This window comes from Papaver somniferum, chromosome 7, assembly GCF_003573695.1.
Source record: "Papaver somniferum cultivar HN1 chromosome 7, ASM357369v1, whole genome shotgun sequence".
NCBI classification, from domain to species: Eukaryota; Viridiplantae; Streptophyta; class Magnoliopsida; order Ranunculales; family Papaveraceae; genus Papaver; species Papaver somniferum.
In genome coordinates, this window is record NC_039364.1 from 140,762,222 (window position 1) to 140,782,920 (window position 20,699).

A 20,699-nucleotide genomic window follows, 5' to 3' on the forward strand; every position below is an offset into this window, starting at 1 on the left:
CGAGTCGTTTATAGGAGGTGTACTCTTTGATTGCGAGTACAATTTGAAGGCTTCTTGAGTGTTGAAGCGTCATATCCCTTGAGCATGTCTTAGGTTTGATCGTTTGGGTCCCAACTATCTTCTATTGATTCAGCATTCCTTTAGTCGCGGTAGTGGGATTCAACACTTGTGCAGACATCAGAGTTTTCTGATTTTGTGGCACACACGAACACTCTTGCAAGGCTATGGAGAAATTCCCAAATTGTTCTTTTCCGTGCTTGAACATCATCTCAGTAATGAATGTCTCAGTGAGATGCTCGATTCGGAGAAATGTCAGATTCAACCACTTTGTAAAATATCGCTGAAGTGAGATTACCCACTTATAGCGTCTTGCAATAGCAGAGATGCTAGCAGAATTGAGTCCCCATGCTAGAATATCATGTGTGGAAATAAATGATATAGACATGGGAGGAATGAGACTTGCTTGAGTGCATGACCTTTTGATGAATGTATATGCATCCTTTGCATGTTCTTGTTTCAACCTCGTCAAAGTTCGAAATTCCTCTAAGTGTTCTGATGATGGGACGTCTGCCAAATCTTCTGGATCAGAACTTTCTTCATTGGAGAGATGTGTAACCAAAGGCGCTTTGTAAGTACCCATATTTTCAGCGTGGATCCACGCTCGTCCGAAGGACATGTAATATCCTAGATCTTCCTGATTATGTGAAACTTGGTTTCTTTCCAGGTTGAACTTATGTTCACTTTGAGAGTGGCGTAGCCATAAGTATTTCCAAGCGTTCTTTCAAGGTCTCTTATTGAGATGGGAACATGAGTAGCTTCTTGCCGAGTAATGCCTGCGGATCCGATGGTCTTCGGTGGAATGTTGTTGATGGCGGTGCCAGCATCGATCAACGTTCTTCCAAATTCGTTTCTTCTGAGATTGACTGTGGTAAACAGTCCCAAGTCGTACATCTCTTGGTATGTGACTGGAGGCTTAAGAATTATTTCCGGAATGGACTTCTTGACACAATGTGGTTCAGTGATGTGAACATGTCTCTCCTTTGTGCCTTAGACAGATAGAGCAATTCACGTTCGACCAAGAATTGAACTGCCTCTTTGATAGGTTGTTCAGAGAGTGTAAAGGTTCTGATTGGGAGAGGATTCTTGTGTACTCCTTAAGTCCCCAGTTGAAGCTATTGTGGATCAACCTTCTCTTTAAAAATGTGCTTCAAAATATTGTAGTTGCTTGTTGGATGATTGATGAATCTATGAAGGTGACAGTACCTAGGATTCTCCATTTTTCTTCGGTTGGTTCTTTCCTGACATATGGAAACTTGATTGCACCATCCTGGATCCAGACTTCTAACAATTTGATCACCTCTTCAATGGGAAAAGGGAAGTCAGCTTCTGCTTGATCAGCTTCCGTGCTGGGTTGGAGATTGTGCATTCCGAGTTTGATTATCTTACCTTTGTGCTTTTGAAGAAGCTAAGGAAGTATGCTTGCATTGTGGCTCGGCTTTTCGTTTGCTCCCTTCTGCAACAACTTTTGTGGAAGGTTGGAGGTTGTATTGTTTATTGATCAAACATATGCTACCTCGAGTTTCTCGTGGTTCTTAAGCTTTTGTAGCTTTAGCTTTCTCCAATAAAGCAGGTGCGATAGTTACTGATCTCTTAGATGCTTCATGAAGTTCTGAGAAGGTCTGGAACCAGCGATTTTCCAGTAAAGCTCTGTAGACCGGGATCATTCCATTGATGCACAAGTGTACAAGTTGTTTCTCCATGATATTTGGATCATGACAGTCCAGGGCTTGAACTCTGAACTTTTTCACATAATCATTAAGATGTTCATTGCTCCTTTGAAACATCCTTCCAAGATCAAAGAGGGCGATTTGCTCTGAAACGAAGAAATATTTTATGTAGAAAGCATTAATCATTTCTCCGGTGATACTTCCTGGTGCGATGTTGTTGTACCAGATGTATGATCTGCCTGAGACTTTGAGAATTCCTTCAGACGGACGACATGATTGTGTTAATGCCTAATGATTCTAAGAATCGATATACATGTTCTCGAGAATTTCCTATTCCGTTGTAAAGCATGAACGTTAGAGAAGTGTAGCCTTTCGGGAAAGGAGTTATATGTGTGGCAGCAGGATATATGGAGGTTGATGATATTGGACAGATGATGTCTTGTCTTTTCCTCGATCCTCCAAAAAGCGCTCCAGGTCTTCACGAGTGATGAAACTTGCAGGTTCCTTTGCTGGCGAGTCATCTGCAGCCCTGCGGATTTCTTCATCATCTACAACATGGATTGGAGTGACTTCAGGATCAGCAGCCGAAGATATTTCTTTGGATTTTCCTTTCTCTTAAGTTTTCTCTGACATCTTATCTGTAAGAGTCTTGAGATAATTGCATAATTCCTTCTGAGTGGCAGTCATGTTAACCTGATTCTTGGCAAGAGTTTCTTGCACCTTCATGAGGTCACCATGGTAGGCGGATTTTCTCTGACTTCTTCAGGGGACTGGCCGAAGAGGGGATTGTTGATGGCGCCAGTACCGTCATTTGCAGGGATAATCACTGGAGCACCAGTATTCTTAGGAGTAGTATTGGAAGGTTGCGCTGGAGGAGTGGTATTTGCGGTACCACTAGAGCTTGTAATGCTAGGATTGGGTGTTGAACCCGAGTTTGTAACTGAACCAGACCTAAGATCGACCATCTTTGTGAGAACTGAGATTGCAACCGAGAGAATGATCTCCCACTGTGGTTGCCAATCTGTAGATGGGGAAAAACGATTTGTTGGCTTTTACAGAATTGAGGAGACGATCGTGCAGAGGAGACTCCTTGAACCGAGTGAAATGTTTAACCTCGCACAGATGCACTGCAAGAAGGGAGTGCTTTAAGTTCGACATATCAATCTGTAGGACTCCGGCCTAAACCAAGACAATGGCCGTTTCAGAGTCAATTCGGTCACAAGAGAGGATGGGTCGATCTGTAGGAGGAAAGATGAGAAATGTGTGAGATCAATGGTGATCGAAAATTGTAGGTGTGTTGTGTATTCTGCGTGAAGAAATAAGATAAGTTATGATTGATTGAATTTGCTCTGTTCAGAGTAATTTCTCAGATGTTGAGTTCTTAATCTCTTGTTGTCTATTGACGAGAGATTGTCTTGTCCCTTCAATCATGATTCAAAAACTTATTTATCTTGCCAGAATTGTAAACACCTTTATCCCATGAAGTGTGGCAGTTGCTGGAGTCAAAGAGTGGGGAAGTGGGAAATCGTGTCAAAACCAGTTGCTCATCGTGCGGAGACTTGGTTAATTTTCCACCCACTACTTTGCTAACTCCTCCAACTGATTGCACGACTTGCTCACATTATCATCGTGTGTATGAACACACGTGCCATAGACCGCCAGACCAAATCCCTAGTTAATATCCCCCCATATGACATGATTGAGATCTCATGATTGTGGAGTCAGTTGCTGACTTTATGTGACGATGAGTCCTTGTATTATTGAGTCGTAATTTGCAAATGTTCTGAGACTCACGAATTGAACATGTCTGATGAGACAAAGTTATAATTATGTTGATTGTTAAGGTGAGCAAATATTGCTCGTATGAGCAAATGTTGCTCGTTTGATAAACTGTTGAATATTGATAGTCCATATTCATGGACTGAGCAAGTATTGCTCATCTAAGAAAATATTATTCATTTAATGAATTATTGTATATTGATAGTCGAACCAATATTCATGTACTGGGAAATTGTTTCTCATTTGATGATTATTGAATATTGGTAGTTGAACCAATATTCACAGACTAAGCAAATGTTGCTCATTTGATGAATTATTGAATATTGATAGTTGAACCAATATTCATGGTCTGAGCAAATATTGCTCATCTTAGCAAATGTTGCTCATTTTGATGAATTATTGAACACTGATAGTTGAACCAATATTCATGGACTGAGCAAATGTTGCTCATTTGATGAATTATTGAATATTGATAGTTAACCAATATTCATGGTCTGAGCAAATATTGCTCATCTGAGCAAATGCTGCTCATTTGATGAATTATTGAATATTTATAGTTGAACCAACATTCATGGACTGAGCAAATGTTGCTTATTTGATGAATTATTGAATATTGATAGTTGAACCAATATTCATGGACTGAGTAAATGTTGCTCATTTGATGAATTATTGAATATTGATAGTTGAAACAATATCATGGTCCGAGAAAATGTTGCTCATTTGATGAATTATTGGTAGTCGGACCAAATAAAATATTAATCTAAGATACTGACAACTAGGCCGAGCATAATGATAAAAGTGTTGATCACGGGATCAACATAAAATTATTGGTGTTTGAATCTGCTCAGGATTATGTTTCTGCAGAGCTCTGGATTCGAAACCCTAATTTTTGATTAATTGATGATTTATTGAAAATCAACAACGGAGTGAAGGAGGGACAGGCTACATGGGATGACAAGTCGACCATGTAAATCCCAGTCGCTCAAATAAGCAAAATACCAAAGTCTCATGAAGACCAGTTGGTGAAAAGATGATTAAATGCTGGTTTAATCATGTATTAAAATAATGCTCGTGTGAGCGTTAGGTAGTAAAACCTAATTATGGAGATATGAGGGACCGACCAAGGGGTCATGGGACCGACTCTTGGTACTCGTGGGACCAACTGATGGTCGTTTGAGCAAACTCCCTGTTGTTTGAGAATAGTTTGGACCCAATATGAGTAATTGAGCAAATTAGGTCAAAATTATTAAAACATGTGGGACCGGTTATTTGCAAGACCTAGGGATGGCCTTGGTCGGTCAAGGAGACATGCCCGCGTCACTATAATGTCCGTGTCTCAGTCCTGGGAGTTTCGATATTTTCTGGTGTGTGTTTGAGCAACATTTTGAGAAAATATGAAGAAATCAGGGATTTTTGCTGAAATCGGGAAAACTTCATGAGATGAAGGAATAAATAATAAAATAATAAAGAAGTCATAAAGTGTGGGACCGGCTATGGCCAAGGCATGGCCGTCCGGCCAAAGAACCCGGTCCCAAGGCACTTTTCCTAATTTATGATATTTTTCATGATTTTAGGGAAATATCATAAAATCAAGGAGTTTGTTGAAACCAAGGAATTTGTTGAAATCAAGGAGTTTCCATGAGATGAGGGAAGCATAAAAAATAATAATAAAATAAGGGACGTGTGGGACCGGCTAGGGCATGACCGGTCGGTTAGGGCCCGGTCCCACGAGTTTCCTTAATTTTATATTATTTTTCATGACTTGAGGGAAATTTCATGAATTCAAGGGGTTCTTCATGAAACGAAGGATATTTGCTCAAATGAAGAGATTTTCATGAGATCAAGGAAAATAATAAAATATGATAAAATATAAAATTGGGCGTGGGACTGGCCACGATACGACCGGCTGGCCGGTGGGCCCAGTCCCCTAGCGCCTTGATTAATATTTTATTATTTATTATTTTCTTCCTATTTTGCACAGGTATCGTTCCTTCGTATTTTGGAATGCTCGTTTGTGCATTCAGGTGTTCGTTAGTGCATTATTGCTGAGTACACTTGCAACATTTTGGTCGGGGCTTACTTGATAGCTGCTCAGATGCCCATTTGTTGAATATTTATTACTAACCCATGGAATTCTAGTGGGAAAACCATGAATTGAAGTAATGAAATATTATGAAAAACATAGAATGTTTCCAAATATTCAGTTAACGAATTTAATGATTATAGATAATTAATTGATGGCTCTATACTAGCAGGCATGCTTTCTAGGAGCATTAATTATCTGGGAGTTGAGTGATATGAGCTTGTTGAAGCGTCATATTTATTACGTACAGTCAGGGAAAACGTTGTTGCATCCTGAAGACGTTGACGCTCTATACTAGCAGGCAAGTTGTCTAGGAGCCTCCCAATCATTAAGATTCTATACACATGTCTTTTATATAGTCAGGGAAAACATTGTTACATCCTGAAGACGTTATCGCTCTATACTAGCAGGAAAGCTGTCTAGGAGCCGTCAAATCGTTCGATTCTATATAAAAGTGATTACTGAAATTTCTCAGTATTCATGAAATATGTCGTTGCCTCAGTTGAGAGACTGCATATTCATGTATGCTCTGAGAGAAGTATACTCAGTCAGATACTTTCGATAAGAGACATGAGCCTCAATAGTCATCTGATTGCTGGATCAGGAATATGTAAGATTATGATTTTACGATTTTAGCCTTTGTCGAAAATCCACCATCTACAATGGGTCCTGGGTAACTGGTGACATAAGCTCAGCCCAATCTGCTTCGGCTCCCTTGACAGAGAAAGTGTAATGGTGTACGAAAAATGGTGTACCAATTGTGGATCATTAAATTCTAACCATTGGATGGTTTTTTTGGGGTCCTATTAGGGTGTTAAAAAAACCCAGCCCCTACCAATCCTGTGGTTAGGAAGCAGGTCCACCAATTGGTACACCCCTAGACAAGCCGCCCTTGACAGAATCACAACATGTTCACACAGTTAATGTAGTAGTACGCTGTTGCAGCTTAGCTTGTTAGGTTTCAAACTAGTTTTTTGTAATAATACTCTTAATTAAGTAATATTTCTCTAAAATAATGGGATTAGGGTGGTCCCAGGCCTAAAATGTTATAGATATGTTACTGCATGTCATAGGATGGCCCTTTACCCGATTGTTTAAAATTTGGACCCTCGTTACATAAGTTACAAAACTAAGTTTTGTTGATAGTTTTGGTCACCATTTTAGGAATTCCTTGTGTGTGCTCCAATGCGATGTTTAAAGGTTGTGGTCGTCGTTTGTAAGTCCTCGTGTGCTTTTACGAGGCAATGTTTGAAGGTTCGTGTTTTGTTGGATAAGTCCTCTTATGTCTAAGGCAGTGTTGGATTTACTTTTTAATCTTCATTAATGAATTTCCTTTAGCAGCAAAAAAAAATGTTGATTTACTTTTACATAGCTTTTATTGTTTGGATAGAATTTGAGTTAGGCGCGACACTATGAAAAATGGAGATCTTCAAAACAGTCATAAGATTCTTAAAACCACAAAACCATTATCAAGAAAAGACACATCTTTTAGATTATCTCTCATCAGCATGTATTAACTCATATTGGTGGAGAAATATTTTGGACCACTCTTATCAAAATGACACATACATCAGATGGCTTAGATACTATTTATTTGAAAAGTGATTAGTAATAAAACTAGAGTACTGATTCCAATTGGATTCCCTAGTGATTATCCCTTGAACAAGCTTCTTCAATTGGTAGATTAACTGCTGAAAAGAAAAAGAGATTCTTGCTCCATTTCTTGAATTAAAGAACCCATTTTTGTGCAGATGATGAATTACAACCACGAACCATTCCTTGAAACACAATTATACAACACCATCATAGTGAGATCTGGTTTTCCTTTAACAAGCTCAAATATGCCGAGCAAAAAAAAAAAACTCAAATATTCTTGTGCAACACCAAAAGTACGGTAATTCCATCCAAAACAATAATAACTTACTTGTACCAAAAGGATCCATTCTTGTCCATCATATGATCCTTGTACATCAGCAAAAAGAAGCTGTTTCGAAAATCCCCTTAAAATAACTTTGAATCGGATGAAATTATAATCTCCCTACTATTTCCTGCCCTAATTTTCTTTGACCTAATCTCTCAAACTAATGTTCCGATAAAATCAGGATGGGTTTTATACCCCACTATAGAGACAATCCTGAGCGTACACGTTATCACTATTGCTTAAAGACGATGGATATTGAGCCGTTGACTAGTTGCAGTTATTACAACATACAAAAAATAACAGTACGTTTGACTCGTAGGAGCAGTTATTGCTCTTGGTTAAAAGAAGTAACTGATTTTTTTTCTAAAAGTAGCCGTTGAAAAATATGCAGAGTGTTTTAGTAAGGGTGTTCTTGTATATACCCCTGAGAATCACTAACGATACCCCCTTTAATCGGTTATGTTAGTTAATATTTCGTTAAGATGAAAATTCTTAATTTTTTGTATATTTTGTTATACCTATACCCCTCCTTCCTCCTCAATGTCCCGTGAAAAACTTCCCGTATAATAAAATCCCATCGAGATCCTTATCCAAAAATAAAGAAAGTAGGGTATTAATTCATCCTTAGTAGTTAGTTCTGATCAATTTTCATATTATTTCTTGATAATCTTTGACAATCCTTTAGTAATGTGTAATCTCCATGTGAGTTTTGTGCAATCCGCTTGCGCTATTATTGCAATCCGTTTGCGTAACAGTGGGCTTGAAATCCTTCGTACGGGCTTAGTGGAAACAGGTTACCCGGAGCCTAGACATATATTTTTTACCTTTCTTCGAAAGAGAAGTTATATTAAAGAAAAAAAAGAAAACTCTTCATACAGATACAAGAGATTACACACTCATGAGAGAGAACAAATTTCTCCAAATAAGGTTGGAGTCTACAAATTTGAAAGTATCTAGATCAGAGGACCAAAAAACTACTAGCATTTTAACATCTCGGAAGAATATGCACAGTGCATAAACATATGATCGGCTGATTCCTTGTCAGTGTTGCATAAAGGGCATAAATCACTTTCAATATCTATGCATATGTGAAGCAACATGTCTCTAGTTGGAGGTGAGTTATGAAAAGTAACTCTTGAAAATTGAATATATTGATTATTTTTCCACACACAGATCGTGCAGATGATCAACTATATATATATTGATAACAAAGAAGACTCTAGAACTATATTTACTTGATTTCCAAGTCTTGAACTATGTTTAAGTTTCCTTAATACGCCCCCTCAAGTTAAGCGGCCATTGGTGGACAGTTAACTTGCTCCGGAAATCCGCATGACGAGCAGGTCCAAGACTCTTGGTGAAAATGTCAGCGAGCAGATCTTTTGTATTGATAAAACGAACATCAAATTGGCAAAATGTGACCCTTTCTCGAACAAAATGATAATCGATCTCAATGTTCTTAGTGCACGCATGGAAAACTGGATTAACTGTGAGGTATGTCGCTCCAAGATTGTTGCACCATAGGGTGGGTATGGCTGTAGAGATTCCTAATAAACGCAAAAGATATTGAATCCAAATAAGTTCTGCGGTAGTAGTAGCAAGGGCTTTATATTCGGCTTCGGTACTGGAACGTGATACCGTAGGTTTTTTTCGAGCACTCTCGATGCTGACAGAAGATTACCTCTTAAGGAGTAGTAACGAAACCATTCGGATGCATAAACGATAGGGAGAAATGTCCAGAGTGCCAGTACGCAAGAAGCTATCAAACCGGGTGAGAAGTAGTCTGCAGAGCAACGTGGACCAATAATCGTATACCTCAGTGCAGACATATAAAAGCAACAGGTAATTGCTCACCAATGCACACGAGTTTTCTCCATCTGAGAAAAATAATTTTAACCTTGTTACCCCAAAACATGAAACGTTTTAACTTCACCTCGATCGGGTATACTGTGTGGTCATAGTTGACCAGAAAAAACATAGGCGTAATACTATCGTCTTAGTAGAAAACATTGGCGCTTAAACCTACCACTTTTGTCAACCAAGCTGAATTTGTCGAAGAGCTTAAAATTGTCGACCGGTAATCGCTCAGCTCCGGAAAAAATCTAGATAAGAAACGTTGGTGTAATGTCATTTTCTATTTTCTTATACTTTAGGTCTGTGGTGTAAAGTGAATCACAATATGGGTTGTCCTAATGTAAAACCATTAAAATAATAATATATGTTTGGTGTACAGACTGTTGTAAACTTTGTTGTGCAAGTGTAAGAGAGAGCACGTGGACCTAATAACATGAGGACGGGCCGTGCCAACCGGAACTTACAATTCCAGAACATACACTACATAGTTGTATACTTGGTTGTGACAATGTTTTCCTGGTTGTGCATCCGTCCTATACATGGTGTAAACCACATCGCCGAGTACTAGTAAGTATTGTAAACGTTGTCATACATCTTATTGTCCAGGACAGTACCTATCGTAAACATTGTCATACAGCGTACTGTCCCGTTGTCCTTCAAAATTCGGGACAACGAGTCCAACGACGAAAAGCGAAGGAAATTTAGGACACGCGTGGTATTTAAAAAGGGAGCGTAATGACCGAAGTCCCTTAATTCGGAATTTTAATAGTTCCACCCCTTATTTTGTCAATCGCAATATATTTGTCCCCCAACACGTTATTACCCAAGAATTATTTACTAAACATTACCTAAATTTTCTTTCGTAAAACACATGACTAAAGGAATTGTTTAGACACTCTTTTGAACAGAAATAGGGGGAGATGACGACATTAGGGGGAGGGGAGGGGGGATCCAAGGATATGATGTCGACATAATTTACTTCGAAACGTGAACATGATTTACTTCGAAATGTGAACGTTTCTTATACTCTTTTTCCCTTCGATCAAGATCATTTTTTCCTATAGGGTTTTTGTTACTCGACAAGGTTTTTGGCGAGACAACATTAAACAACACCAGGCATATGTTGAATGCTAAAGACTGCATTGATATTACTGAAAATATCTAAGTCAAAGAAATGATGTGTGACAGTCTGTTAAGCGTTATAATACAATCCACAACAACAACGATGTCTTCAAAACATTTCAAGTCAACAAAGTAAAGTCTGATGAAAATATGGCAGACTTATTAACTAAGTCCACATGTGAAAAGTACAGGACTAAGGAAATTGTCCGAACTTTGTTAATTGCGCAGGAGTAAAAAAACTGTTCGAGCCCCATGAATGCATAAGACTAAAGAAATCGTATGGCATCAGGGTTAGCATCTAACAGTGTGTTGAACTCTTTTTTCCTCACCGAGATTACTTTTTCCCATAGGTTTTTGTTACTCGGAAAGTTTTTTAATGAGACAACAACAAACACCTGAAATATGATTTTCCAAGGTTATTTTTTTTCCCACAGGATTTTTCTGAGTTGTGGAGCAACAAGAGAAGTGAACTTCAACGAAGTAACTTTACATGGACTTATTGTGTGGTACTCTTTTCCCTTCGCCAAGGTTTTGTCCCACTGGGTTTTCCTTGTTAATGTTTTAATTAGGCAACATATGCGAGTCCAATTCTGCTCCAAGTCTTCTTAATATTGAACTATTTTTCCTTAGCTCAGGTTTTGTCCAACTGTATTTTGCTGACGAGATTTTAACGAGGAAATTTACTTAGAATCAATGGTCTTTGAAGATCGTATTACATGTAATGAACTACATGTAAAGCACAAAACGTGAAGAAGTGAAACAAGGTTTTGTCTCTCTGGGTTTTACTAGCAAAGTTCTAATGGAGCAATTGATTGAGACATAATAGTCATCAAGGAGAAAACTACATTTAAAGACCTACATTCGAAGCACTGTGTGTGAAGCACTGCATGCGAAGTTTAGTTGAACCGCATAAGGGGGAGTGTTGTAGGGCCTACGGCCCATGGATATGCGTCCAACTAGATACATAGGGTTTTCTCTTTACATACATGTATATAAAAGATATGACATCCATGTAACCTGATTATTCTATTGAATAGAAGTCATTCTCCTTCTCTACCTCTTTGTCTTCTTCTCTATCATTCTATTGAAACAAAAAATAAATTAATAAATATAATGACATGTATCACAATCTTAGGGGTTAGGATAATCTAGTCTTTTTACTATATTTGGACGCCCCTTATCCACCTCCCATGAGTGGGACTACAAATTGATAGCGCCCAATTGATTCGTATAGCTCTCAATTAAACGAGGTCTTTTAACCCAACTAATTGGAGGCGTACCTCAATTATTTGAGGCCTACCACTAGAACATAACACGGGCCATTATGAAATAACATAAAAATAAAAAATATAAAAAAATTAACCAAATATTTTAGATAATGGATAATTTACCCTTAATTTAATTCGAATGATTAATAGACATATAATCTTGTTAACCTAGAACTCAACTAATGTCAATTGATTACCTAAACATGGAATTCTTTTGTTCTCTCTGTAAAAACATCAACAAAGAGTCGGTGGATGTTCATGCACTTGTATGCGGATTCTGGGTTAATGTTTCTCATTCACAAAGAACATTAAGAATCAGTAGACATATATATGTTGATTGCTATAGTCGACAAATGTGGATATTTTTATAAACAGATTGTGACATTTATTTATAAAAGGACTACTTTTTACAATCAACAGATGTAGATATTTCTATAAACCGAGCAACAATCAGTGTATATAGAGGTTTATAACGTCCGATTGTAGCCTATAAAACATGCAGAAAAATTGGGCATTTTTTTAACCAGAATCGGCCTATACGGGTGTCTATATCTTCTGATTCTGAGTTGATATTCTTCAACCACAAAGAACAGCAAGAACAATCGGCCAACGTGTATGTGCATACAGCCGATTGTGCAAAATTGGATAATGTGGACATTTATATCAGCCGAGTATGGATAAATACAGAAAACCCAAAATTTCGAAACATAATCAATCAAAAACTTAATTAAGGGGAATGGGTTGATATAAAAGTATCCAAGAGAGTGGAATTTAATACATATGATTTAATATTTTAGGTTTTAATAGTGAGGATAACTTAGCACTTCCACCCTTTTTAAATACCTATTATCCCTATCATATATAGGTGGATGAAGAAAATGGTAGGCCTCAAATAATTGAGTACGCCTCAAATTAACCAGTTTTTTTTAATGATTCACTGCTCTACGATGTGTAAAAAGTAATATAGGACGTTGTATCAAAGAGAACGTAATCATATTTTCATTTACAAAGGTTTTTGAACTCTTTGTGTTTCATGATGATATATTCTACGTCTTTGTGTTCTTCAATATGGTTGTCATCCTAACTAAGAAACTGAAGGGGAAACGACTCGTTGTGTGATCAATGTAGTCTATAGGTAAAATTATTGGGTGACAACAGATCCACGTCATAATTGCAACGAATTACTCAAGATATTTTCCACTAATTAACTAGTAATATAACAGTAGTGAGGATGGTTCCCACAGAGAGATGTGTAATTGATAAGATATTTAGATTAACAAACTAAAACAAGCTAAAACACAAAGGGGGTTTTGTAGGTTGATTAACTGAAAAAAGAAAAAAGAGATGATTAAGGAAATCCTTCGCCGTTACCAAACTGAGTTAGTATGTTTATCTATATTTCATCGGAATCATTCATCGACCATATGATAACAAGTACACTTACCTATCCCAAAAACTCCTTATATCACCGATAACAAGTATGTTTAGTCGCCTAATTTTATCCAACTAAGCCGTCTTGAGGTTCGCTTACAAGGTGTGACTCATTCAAATGCTTTTAGGGTTTGTCAATTAAGGTTTGATCCTAATAGTTAAGCTTAGTTAGCTCAATCCATTTTCTAGTGTTGTCTTCATACGTGATTGCCTCACAGAACCCCTCTGCAAGGTATCATATTCTTTAATTTTATAAGAGATGATAGACAATCATGGATCGCTCAACTCTCTACTATCATTAGAATGATCAATAAAATAATTCAATCTTATACTTGAACAGTCCAGAAATCAATCATAAACATTAAATATAATGAAAACAAATGATGATGATTAAAACTCCAAATAGATTTATATAACTAATCAAGCTTTACGCTTTGAACATTAAATTCATCATTAATCAACAAAATATTTAGCTACTCATATCACAAAAAAGAAGAAGATTTAAGGATGAATGGTTTCCCCCTAAAAGGGTAAACCCTAGGTTTTTGATTTGGAATTGTGGTACGAGAGGTGGAGTATATTTTTTTGAGCCTTGGATGTCATCTTATAGTCTTTATGCTTAGATATCAAGTATTCACTCCTCTTAGGGGTTAAGAAACCCATTCCGGCCAAGTTTCCTCCTTTTAGAAATCCAATACGCGTCCAAGAAGTCTATCTTAGCTTGGCACAATGGGTAGGCTCGTTCCTCATATTTTTGTCAATTATAAGGTCCCAAAAACTCAAGTTGTCTGTACCCAAAAGTGACCATAATCGGTAGGACCGACACCATCATATATATACTGATTGTAATATCTCTAGAACTAACTTTTTCTCATACCGGAAACACTCATACTAATTGGTAGTCTTGAGTTCCTCATTATCTACCGATTATCTTGCTGCACGTTTAGTTATTTATTTCGGTTGTTGTATTCATAACTTTCATCCAAACTCGGAATGACCTTATTCGTTTTGCACTCACTTAGTATTTTAGTTCTCTAAAAGATGATCCCAAATACTCCTAGACTTGAAAGAGTTGAACTTTGTCTCTGGCCCTTCTCCATTGATAGACTTTATTTCCTTGCTTATTTTAGCACTTTGTAGATCCGTTTCGGATGATTCACCTTATATAACACATAAATAGGAAAACCAACGTAATATCAAGTGAAATGCTAGAATTATAGTTAAAACAAATATGGATTTGACATTCAAAACATGTAAACTAAACATTTATCCCCACAGTTAGATTTTGCTAGTCCTCAAGCAAACTAAACTTAACTAATCCTAAATGCAACAACTCCCTTTCGCCGGGGACGTGATTACATACAGCACTTGCAACAAGCCTTTAAACCTCCATATGTCCCTTGTGGACGAGTTATATTCTCATTATGCTTTACAAGAGGTATACATAAAACCTACTATTCCAAATTCTAAGTATTCCAAAGTCGCTAACATCCAACGAGCTAAGAGGAATAAAGTTTATGTACACTAATAATAAAAAGTTAAAAGTACAAAAGAACATATTCTCATGCTTAATTTTTGGGGTCGTGCTATTCCACACGACAGTGCATAACAACTTCCTAAGCTAGCGGGTTTCAAGCCATAAAATATATTTCTAATAGCTAAGATTATAGATGTACAGGGAGTTAGTCCTTGAGTGATTCGTGGGGAGTTCATTGTAGTTGGGTTTTACCCGTTAGTCGTGAAGGAGTTCGAGGGAGTCTCTCAAAATCCCCGTTAGTCGTGGGAGAGTTTAGAAGAGTCTCCCAAACTCCCTACAAAACACCTGTTAGTCGTGGGGGAGTTTGAAAGAAACCCTTGAACTCCCTGTTAGTCGTAAAACCCTAGAATTCTAGGGAGTTGGTTGTTTTGGGGAGTTCTGGAGAGTTGATAGTGTATTTTTGCCTGTACAGAAATCTCCCAAAAGAGTAGAGAGTTGGGAGGGAGTTTGGTCAGAGAAAAACACAAGAGAAAGAAGAGGAAGCGCTTCAGCTTCAGGTATGATTTTTCTTTTATCTATTTTCCTTCTTTGATCGCTATGATGGTTGGTTTTTATGGGTATCTATTTTTACTTTTGATTGTTATTCTGTTATGCATTGAACTGTTGATAACTTTGCTTCATAGATCTGTGTACATGTGTGGTATTTTTGTTTTTTAATAAACCTTACTGCAACTGTCCAGTTCATGCTCAAGACCGTCATGTATATTGATTTTTAACTTGCAAAGGTTTGAGGGTCTAGTTTAGTGTTGGAGTATGATAGTTTCCTTCCATCTAGGAGATGCAAATAGGGTGTAAATCTTGCCACTTGGCTACACAGAGTCGATAGTGTTAGGTTGTTAGCTAGTACTTGTAAAAATATTCAGAAGGTCATACTTGTTAATGAGATGTTTAATACACATGATGTGATATATAGGGAGTGAAATGACATCAAAGTAAGGGTTTAGGTAGTTCAGATCTTATGCAGAACATCGTGGAATTGTTAGTAGATTGGTAGTTTTTGTGCTAATGCGATGAATCAAATGATCAGTGTTGTTGAATTTGTGTAGTAACAGTGCTAGTTAACTGATTATGAGATTTCCAATTGGGTGAATTTCAACATCCCAAAGAGTTTATCAACGAATTAATCTAGAGATTCTAAATTAAGAGGTAGGAAAAGTATTGCATAAAATTGCATTTTTATGTTGTACAGGTTTAGTGTATAGTTATAGAGTACCCATTCGTCACCTGATAATATACAGATATCGTATCATTTTTTATTTTTATTGGGTTTGATAACGAATCAGTAATGTACATTAGTGTGCAGAGTTACCGGCTAGATGTATTAAAGGTTCAAATTAGACAGAAGGAGCTCTTGAACAACGAGAGCCTAATGTGAGTGTTCGGAATTTTTATGTGCGTAAAACTGATTAGTATTCTGAATTCGCTTAGTATACCATACACAAAGCACGCAGTGACATTAGCATGAGCTTGTCGATTCTTAGCCTAATAAGTCTTCCTATATCCACTAAGATGTATATGCATTTATTATACATGGTTAAAAAACACGGTACTACATATAGATAGAAGAAAAAAGAGTGAGAAGGTACTTTGTCCAATTCCTTGGATCTGTAAACCAAAAATTTGTACAGAACTAGTGTTTCTTTACTCCTGAAATTTAATTTTTTAGGTGAATCTTTAAGGTTGGTTGTTTGGTTTGATTCTACCAGTTGCAGCAACAGAACTTGTTTTGACACAAACTCAAGAACAACAACGTCAAGAAGCTAATACATGGAGAAAGAGAACAAATGGATTTATAATTGTATGGAGACCGTTAAAGTGAAGAAAAAAAATTATCTCGTTGCACAATAATAACATACTATTGATATACAAAGATATGATCATTTTTTTTTCATTTGATTAAAGATCATTTTTACTTATAAATGAGGATTTGTTGTTTCTTAAAAGAGAATGAGTTAGAAATGAACTCTCTCAAACTCTCCCAAACTCCCTCTAATAAACTCTCTCAAACTCCCTACACTCAAAAACACCAAACTCTCTCAAACTCCCTACAGTCTCTCAAACTCTCTCAAACTCTCCAAGATTCAAAATACACTCAACTCCCCACAAATCACTCGTGGACTAACCCCCTGGTAATTATTCTTCACTTTTTTCGGATAAAGTAGTGGGTACAGCTGTAGTTAAAAATTGAGTTTATTTCATGTTCCCCCTACCAAAATAAACGATGGTAATCAAAATTTCATACGATTATGATTAAACTTCTGACCACTTTTCCGATATGTTTTGTTTTTCTGCAAATTCTCCTTTCTATCTTACTATATTCTTTGTAACTAAGGTTCTTTGCAGATTCTTGTTTGCATAGAAAGTAGTCGTGATGATTTAAGTGTAAAATCGGTCATAAACGTAGTTTAAGTGTTTCGATGTGATATATTAATTGGTGGTGATAATTTTTATCGAGTGTTGATGTTCTCGGGCAATGGAAGAAATAAGGTTTACGGAGGTTGATTTTTCAATAATCGAATACAAGAATACAAAAATAAATAAATAAAAGAATTTGGACTTTACGTATGAATGAAATATTTCGTTTTATTTATTACTGCAATAAAGTTATTGTTTCTTTAATTCAAGCTTCTGCATGAACTGGAAGTATACGTTAATGGCTTATGTGCGATGAATGGGTTGAGATCAAAATTAAGGCTTTTTTTTGATGTGAAAAAATCTCTTAGGGATTATTCCATTTGGACTTGATGACAGATGATGGTGATAATTATTAAGTAAAATGATGGGGTCGTATAATTCTTGTGATGATAACCGTGGATAATAATAGGAAAAAATGAATTAGTAAGGGAAAAACAGTTGAAAGAGAATGCAGAGTAAAAAATAAATAAAAGATAAAAATTTCATTTCATCATAGGGATTTTTTTGCGGTTACTTCTTTTTATAAAAAACGTGTATGTATCTTGAAAGATATAATTTATGATCTAAAAGATGAAAACGTGCTAGCTTATAAAGCTATGCCACACCGCCGTGCAGGATAACACCAACTTAATTCTTGAGCAAGAAATAACCAATTCATATGAAGGAATCCAGGCTCGAGAGGGATCGAATAAGCATTACTCCTTGGCTTCCATCTCACCAATAAAGTTTATAATATTGACACTTGTGGAAGCAAGAATGAAGATAAAACTCCCACGTACGTTGAATAGTGAGAAGGAAAAACCTTCCGAAGTAATATTTTGAAATTTTTCTTTATTTTTATTCTTTAGAAAAAAAACCTTTTTTTTACCTGATATCTTTATGATACCTAAGGTTTTATGTGATATAATAAGTGCATAATTTTTGATGGTGGTTTTTAGCTTAGCGTTAAAATCGTAAAACCTTAGTCAAAAAGTGACGTCACACTTGAGTAATAATGTCGCCACTAGCACATTTATTGAACCATTCAACATGACTGCGTAAAATTGTCAGGGTAACTTTTTTATGTATATCCACGACAGAGCTCTCGGTACTGACTGGCATCATCTCTACACATGCCAGCCACGCATGCTAGCCAAACGTGCCAATGCCATGCCATGCCAGCCACATCTCCGAGCCAAAGGCATGCCAACCATGCCAGCCGCACCACCGTGCCAATGGCATGCCATGCCAGCCACATCTCCGCGCCAAAGGCATGCCAACCATGTCAGCCGCATCACCGTGCCAATGGCATGCCATGCCAGCCACATCTCCCAATCAAAGGCATGCCAACCATGCCAGCCGCACCATCGTGCCAATGGCATGCCATTCCAGCCACATCTCCGTTCCAAAGGCATGCCGACCATGCCAGCCGCACCACCGTGACAGTGGCATGCCATGCCAGCCACATCTCCGCGCCAAAGGCATGCCGACCATGCCAGCCGCACCACCATGCCAGCCACATCTCCGCGCCAAAGGCATGCCGTCCATGCCAGCCGCACCACAGAGCCAATGGCATACCATGCCAACCACATCTTCGCGCCAAGGCATGCCGACCATGCCAGCTGCACCACAGTGCCAATGGCATACCATGTCAGCCACATCTCCGTGCCAAAGGCATGCCGACCATGCCAGCCGCACCACCGTGCCAATGGCATGCCATGCCAGCCACATCTCTGCGTCAAAGCCATGCCGGCCCTACCACATGACGCTGGCTGCCAAATGAAGGGTTGCAACAATCAACGGCTACCCTTCCATTTGAGATGCATATCTCAGCCGTCCAAGTTCGCCACCTAACGCATGGCAACTTCCGGCCCAAGGCCAAACATCACGATTTTGCCAAAACCCTAATTTTGGTCGCGCCTAAAATATGCCAAAGCCATGTCGGCCCTACACATGCCTCTGGCTGCCAAACGAAGGGTTGAAACAATCAACGGCTACCCTTCCATCTGAGATGCAGATCTCAGCCTTCCAAGTTCGCCACCTAACGCATGGAAACTTCCGTCCCAAGGCCAAACATCACATTTTTTGCCAAAACCCTAATTTTGGTCGCTCCTAAAATATGCCAAAGCCATGCCGGCCCTACCACATGCCGCTAGATGCCGAATGAAGGGTTGCAACAATCAACGGCTAGCCTTCCATCTGAGATGCAGATCTCAGCCGTCCAAGTTCGCCACCTTACGCATGGCAACTTCCGTCCCAAGGCCAAACATCACAGTTTTGCCAAAACCCTAATTTTGGTCGCGCATAAAATATGCCAACGCCATGCCGGCCCTACCACATGCCGCTGGCTGCCAAACGAAAGGTTGCAACAATCAACGGATACCCTCCCATCTGAGATGCATATCTCAGCCGTCCAAGTTCTCCACCTAACGCATGGCAACTTCCAACCCAAGGCCAAACATCAGGGTTTTGCCAAAACCCTAATTTTGGCCGCGCCTAAAATATGCCAAAGCCATGCCGGCCCTACCACATGCCGTTGGCTGCCAAACGAAGGGTTGCAACAATCAACGGCTACCCATCCATGTGAGATGCAGATCTCAGCCGTCCAAGTTCGCCACCTAACGCATGGCAACTTCCGGCCCAAGGCCAAACATCACGGTTTTGCCAAAACCCTAATTTTTGTCGCGCTTAAAAGATGCCAAAGCCATACCGGCCCTACCACATGCCGCTGACTGCCAAAAGAAGGGTTGCAGCAATCAACGGCCACCCTTCCTCCTGAGATGCAAATCTCAGCCGTACAAGCTTGCCACCGAACGCATGGCAAAATTTGGCCCAATGCCAAGCCCTAATTTTGGCTGCACCTAAACTATGCCAAAACCCTAGTTTTGGCCGCGCCTAAACTACGCCAAAATCCTAGCTCGGCCGCACCTAAACCATGCCACTAGCTGCAAACAAAGGGTTGCAATAATCAATGGCCACCCTTCCTCCTGAGATACGAATCTCAGCCATACAAACTTGCCACCAAACGATTTGTGGCAATCTCTTGGCCAAGGCACCAATTCTTGGCCACGACGCCAATTCTTGGCCATGACGCCAAAACCCTAATTCTGCTGTGGCAAGAGTATGCAAGCGCTGCAACCATGCCGATGTTTGCCAAACGAAGGGTTGCAACAATCTACGGCTACCCTTCCTCCTGAGATGCAGATCTCATCCGTACAAACCTGCCACCAAATGACTCGTGGCAATGTCTTGGCTACGATGCTAACTCTTGGTCACGACACCAACCTGGCTACGATGCCTATTCTTTGGTCACGACACCAACTTGGATACAAACGCCAAATACTTTGGCCACGCCATACGTAGCAACATGCTACACGTTTTCCACGAAAACACTCGAGACATCAAAACATGTCACAAACTGGGGGATGCTCATCAGGGTATTGGTCTGGCGGTTTACAGCGTGCGGTGTACACTACGCCCGTTACAGGAAAGTGTCATAAGGGTGAGGCGGTTAGTAAATACAAGAAGTAATGGTGAAACGTTTCCTTCATTATGGAAACATCAATTCCAGGCGTTACCCTTT